The following is a 6000-nucleotide window of genomic DNA, read 5'->3' on the forward strand; positions in this document are numbered from 1 at the left end:
TGTGGATTGTTGATGATGTTGCATTGCTAGGTGAATTAGCATGCATATTGTGGCCTTTATGGTGGTAGCTAATTCCCACGGTGAGGAATTAGTGAGTAAATCATTGTGGATTGTTGTTGATGTTTGCATGCTAGGTGATTAGCGTGCATAGCATAGCCCTTGGGGTGGTAGCTAATTCCCGTGGTGAGGAACTAGTGAGTTGGTGGTAGCTAATTCCCGTGGTGAGGAATTAGTGAGTGAGTCACTAGGTCTCAAATGAGTGGGACTAGTGGGCTTGGTAGCCGTATCTGGATTTGATCGGTGAGGTGAACTATATGTTCACGAATAGTCGGTACCGCATGCATGGAGTCTCATTGCATAATGTATGTATGACGTATAATATGAATGGATGTATTCCAATATTATACGTGTGTTTGTGTTGGCATTGGGTATGAGTATGAATTGTGTTGGTATTGAGTATGCCATTTGAGTTGATGTGCCGTTACCGAATGTGTGATATGATTAGGGTGATTAATGTGTTATTTACTTAGCATTACATGATATTTTATAATGCTTATTATATCGATTGAGGAACTCACCCTTACAACTATTTTTCAGGTAACGAGCAGTGATTGAGTAGAAGCTAGTGCTTGGAGTCTAGTGTAGTCTCCTTAGTGGGTCATGCTCTGATAGATGTAACATCGGGACGGGATGTTTTACCTTGTTGAATAATTTTACATGTAATGTGTTACATGTTCTGCATGATTGATTTGATTTCTATCCGCTGCGTATTGTGCAAATGCTTTATGTTTTGAATTAATAAAAGAGCATGACAGTTATTATGGTGAATGGTGTGAAATGATTGTGTGACACCCTTAATTGCATAATTACTCTGATTGATATATTGCTATTTTAATTAAATATTTGGGGTATTTTAGAAGGGTGTTACATTTGCTATGGAGGTTCCTCCTCTTGAGTGTGAGATTCAGGAGTCTTTCTACTTCCCAATTGAGGGTAATCAACCAAAGTTGAGGCAAGTGTCTGGAGCATGGCGTAACATTCAGAGAAAGGGCAAGGTTCCTTTTGGTAGGGTTAATAGCAGGTATTTTCCTCTGTTTGATGATTGGCTCAGAAAGAGGATTGAGCTCACGCATCTACCATTTCCTGGGGGTGATCCTTGGTATCCGGTGATTGATGGGCCACGTTCTTTTGTCAGTATGGAAGAGTTCCTTGAGATGAAAAGGGAGAGAGATCAGCTGCGAGCAGAGAAGACTGAGTTGGAGATGAGTGTTGCTAGAATTCAGATGGCTAATCAGGAGATCAAAGGGAAAATAGAAGACCAGGATAAGAGACATACCATGAAGGTGAAGCGCTTTGAGATAGACACCGCCTATTACCGCAAGATCAGCCAAGCTTTGGAGTCATCTACGAAGGAGCACGACATTACCAAGGAGAAGTTGGCTAGAGCTTCGAGAGTCATTGAAGATGAGAAGAGGAGGCAGATCCTTGTGAAGAATCAGAGGGAAGCCAGAGTCAGAGTCCTTATCGCCGAGTGGGAAGCAAAGCTGAAGATTAAGGAAGAAGAGAACGTGAAGATTATTGCTGAGAGAGATCACTATCTTGCTGAGAGGGATCATTATTTCCGCCAGATGAAGATTCACCAGAAGGAGGTGGGGAGATTGCAGCAGGAGAACATTGAGCTCAGGTTCGCCGTGAAGTTTACCAAGATGGTTGATGATGCAGAGCCGTCTGTGGGACCTTCTTCAGTGTAGACTTTTGTTGTTATATGTTGGATTACCGTCAGGCCTGTTGACGGAATTCACCTGCTTGTATTTTCTTTCTGTTTCTGGAGAATTGTAATTTGATTTGTATCAGACTTGATGTATGACTCTTGCACGTGTAGTGCACTTTTGAGATATAATGGTTATTGTCATTCATTGATCGATCTTCAAGCTTTATTTGCTTTTCTGTGCACACTCACATAGCACACACATGGTTGGGTGACATCTTTGCTAAATCATAATTCTCTGTTCTGTATGGTGAAACCAGATGATTGATGCCAAATTGTTGCTGTCAAATTATTATCTGTCTCGATGAAACCAGGGTTGAAAGACAGAGTGTTCCTCATATGGATAGACATTGCATTCATGCATGAATCATAATAACTTGTCTTCTATTTTGCAGGTGTTGGTTTCTAATGTGCTTGATTGTTTCAGGAATCATTGCTCGCGCACGTAGAATCATTCCTTTGCACGTAGCACGTCCGCACAGATACCCTACCAGGCGCAAGAAATCCAAGCTGATGGATACATCCAACGCAGATATTCTCGAGCTAAAAGAGAAGATGGGAGAACTGATCAATGTTATGCAAGGGTTCGCCTTGGGACAAAAGGCACTGGTTGAGAAAGTGGAGAAGCTTGAGCGGGCTTCTGCTGCTAACAGTGGTAATAATCTTGAGGGGGTCTCCAACAACGGTCTCGGCGGTTCTAGGGATGGTGGTGATCCCAGGAAAAAGGCGACTACTGCTGGTGTAGTGATCAATAATGGTGGTGGTTTTGGTTTTGCTGCAGGCGGTGGGCCCGGTCCTGTAGTCAATAATGCGAAGGTTAGTCTGTTTCCTCCTTTCTTTGGAGCTGAGGAGGATAGAGAAGAGGATCAGTTCTCGGTACTTAATGAATAGTTTGGCCAGTATGGTGTCCAACCACCAAACAAAGAAATTCAGGTGCTGGCGGAGAAAATCAGGGCTCTAGAAAGCTATTCTACTCCGGGGGTTGTCAATATGTCAAACATGGGGCTAGTTGAGGGGATTGTGATCCCGCAGAAGTTTAAAGCGCCTGTGTTTGATAAATATAATGGGAGTTCTTTCCCGGAAACTCATCTCCAGGAATTCGTCCGAAAGATTTCTGCTTATACAATGGACCAGAAGCTTTGGATGTACTTCTTCCAAGACAGCTTGTCTGGGGGGTCTCTGGAATGGTATACCAAGTTGAAATCTTGGAATATCAAGAGCAGGCAGGATCTGGGGGATGCGTTCTTTAAACAATATCAATTTAATGCTGACATGGCTCCTAGCCGTACCCAGTTGCAGGGTATGTCTCAAAAGCCAAGCAAAGGGTTTAAAGAATATGCGCAGAGATGGAGAGAGTTGGCTGCCAGAGTTCAACCTCCGTTGGTAGATCGGGAGATGTCTGATCTGTTTATGGGTACCCTTCAGGGGACGTTTGCAGAAAGAATGGTGGGATGCCCGGTTACCAACTTTGCTGATATTGTAGTGGCTGGGGAAAGAATTGAGAGTTGGTTGAAGATGGGAAAGATACAGGGTAACGCTTCGTCGTCTGGATCGAAGAAGCCCTTTGGTAATGGCCAGAGAAAGAAGGAGGGTGATACAAGTGTTGTGTATGCCCAAAGAGGACAAAGTAGGGATCATTACTACCAGCACACTGCTGCGGTAACAATTCCTGCTGATAATCAACCTGCACAGCAACATCAACAACAGCAACAGCCACAACAACGGCAGCCATTTCAACAGAGACTGCAGAGGGCCGGGTATCAGGTGAGAGGACGAATGAATGATCGTCAGTTTGATAGGCCGCCAGTGACATACTCATTCTTGTTGAAGAAGTTGAAAGACTTGGGGTTGGTTCAGCTGAGAACACTGGCTCCGTTGAGACCTGATCAGAGGCCTGCCAACTATGATGAGAACGCCAAGTGCGAATTCCACTCTGGTGCCCCTGGACACAATGTTGAGAATTATAAAGCTTTTCAGCATGTTGTCCAGGACCTGGTGGATTCTAAGGCAATTAATTTTGCTCCATCTCTAAATGTTAACGCTAACCCCATGCTTGCGCATGGTCAGATGGGGGTGAATGCAATTTCTGAGGGTAGGAGGACGATTGGGTTGATAAATGTAGATCAGTTGAGGACTCCATTGGTTGAGGTCAAGAGGCAGTTGTTGCAGAATGGGGTTTTTCCAGGTTGCGATAATGGTTGTGCCGCTTGCACTGTCACTACGGATGGATGTGTGTTGTTGAGGAAGGTTGTCCAAAGGATGATGGATGAGGGAAGCGTCAGGTTTGAGAAGGTTGGTTTGGAAAGGGAGGACGTCTCCACCATAAACATCTACTTTGATCCGATCGATTTGTCAGCGCTGGCAGATGCGGCTCTAGTTACCATCACGGTACCTGGGCCAATTCCTTATGACAACGATGATGCTGTACCATGGGATTATGGTGGAGAGGTTTATTGTAATGGGGAGAAGCAGGAAGATCAGGCTGCAGGTGAAACCACCGTTTCAAAGGTGGATAATGCCGGACCCAGTGGTTTCACTCGTAGTGGAAGGCTGTTTGCATTGGACACTTTGAGGAGTGGGGAAGGAGAAAAAAAAAAAAAAGATAAGGCCGAGGCTTTAGCCAGGGCGAGAGGAAAGCAGGTAGTGAGCGAGGGTACTTCTGTGGCGACACCGGCGCCTGGTGGGTCGGAAAAAGAACTTGATGATGAAGCTGAAGAATTTCTGGGGATCATCAAGAAGTCTGAGTATAAGCTTGTTGACCATCTACAGCAGACGTCGTCTAAGATTTCAATACTGTCATTGCTGTTAAGCTCCAAGGGGCATAGAGAGGCTTTGTTGAAAATACTGAAAAAAGCTTATGTCCCGCAGGAGATAACGATTAATCAATTGGAGACAGTGGTGTCCAATGTTAATGCCAGCCATGGGCTGGGTTTCACTGATCTGGATCTGACTGTGGATGGGTGTAATCACAATAGGGCATTACACATTGCGATGGAGTGTAAAGGAGCAGTGCTGTCGCACGTTTTGGTGGATACCGGCTCATCACTCAATGTGTTGCCAAAGAAGGCCTTGGCAAAGCTGGATTGCGAAGGGTTGATCTTGAGGCCGACGGACCTGATAGTTAGAGCATTTGATGGCTCTAAGAGGGCTGTGTTTGGGGAAGTGGAGCTCCCTGTGAAGATCGGGCCCGAGGTGTTTAAGTCTGTGTTTCATGTCATGGATATTCAGCCGGCATACAGTTGCCTGTTGGGTCGACCGTGGATACACGCTGTTGGGGCAGTGACTTCGACTTTGCACCAGAAATTGAAGTATATCTGGGACGGGCAGGTCGTCACAGTTTGTGGGGAGGAAGACATCTTCGTAAGCCACCTGTCATCGTTTAAGTGCGTAGAAATGAACGGTGAAATATAGGAAACGCCAAGTCAAGCATTCGAAACCGTCGAGGTGGAGAATGCTGTTTTTGTCAAAGAAGAGAAGAAGTCGTCCATTTCTTCGTATAAGCAGGCTGCTGAGGTGGTGAAGAGCGGAGAAGCCCCAGGTTGGGGAAAGATGATAGACATCGCCGCCAAAGAAGACAGATTTGGGGTTGGTTATCAGCCGGGCCGAGGCTCGTCTGGGTAAGGCAGAGGACGTCGTCAGCCATTCACGTTCACCAGTGCTGGAATACTGGATCCAGATCGCATATGTGCGGTGGGTGAAGAGATCGACAGTGACTGCGAGCTCGACTCGTGGATAAAACCATGTGTACCAGGGATGGAGATCCAGAACTGGAAAGCCGAAAAGATCATCACTGTCACTATACGTGAAGAGTAATATTTCTGTTTTTCAATTCTGACTGCATGAAATGTTGGTGTAAGCCCTAGAGACCAATACTTTTGGTACTTGTATCGAATTATTTATTAATAATAAAAGGCTTTTTCTTTATTACGTTTGTTTAATAAAGTCCCTAGAATAGCTAGTCTGTTTAATGTATCAAGTATGACTTAATCATGAGATCACATTAAACATAAGGACACTATTCTTAAAGTATCCGTAGTCGAGCTTTAGTGTGAAGTGGGATAACATTAAAGCATTAAGACTATTATGTTTGTAGACTGATGATCACATCTCATGGATCATGGATAAAGAGTTATCAAGTCTTAAACATAGGTATGAATATTAGGAGTAATACTTATACCGGATTGACCCGCTATGAGAATACTATATAGAAAGTTATGCAAGGTGTCATAAGT

This window comes from Lathyrus oleraceus, chromosome 4, assembly GCF_024323335.1.
Source record: "Lathyrus oleraceus cultivar Zhongwan6 chromosome 4, CAAS_Psat_ZW6_1.0, whole genome shotgun sequence".
In the NCBI taxonomy this organism is placed as follows: Eukaryota; Viridiplantae; Streptophyta; class Magnoliopsida; order Fabales; family Fabaceae; genus Lathyrus; species Lathyrus oleraceus.